A 340-nucleotide genomic window follows, 5' to 3' on the forward strand; every position below is an offset into this window, starting at 1 on the left:
CTCCGTGATGTCAGAACAGACATGGAGATGAGCCGTGTTTCGGGGTGCGTTAAATGGAAGCGTTATTTTCTCAAGATTAACAACGGGCTGAGTGAGTTTTTCTGGCGTGTTGTGTGGGGAAAAAAAAGACAACCACAACCACCCCTTCATCAAGGCTGAAAAAGTAGGTGTGAGAAACCCCTTTCCTCGTGATTGGAAAGAGGGAAGGAGAAAAAAAAAAAAGAAGAAGGGAGGAAACAGCCTCCGATCTCAGCCACAAGCACATCTAACCACCGTGTTTTCTTTTTTGGTTGTTTTTTTTTTTAAAAAAACACTAGTTGAAAGTTCGAGTCCCACAACA

Source organism: Pseudonaja textilis, chromosome 1 (assembly GCF_049901715.1).
Source record: "Pseudonaja textilis isolate UNSWEBS1 chromosome 1, rPseTex1.2, whole genome shotgun sequence".
Classification (NCBI taxonomy): domain Eukaryota; kingdom Metazoa; phylum Chordata; class Lepidosauria; order Squamata; family Elapidae; genus Pseudonaja; species Pseudonaja textilis.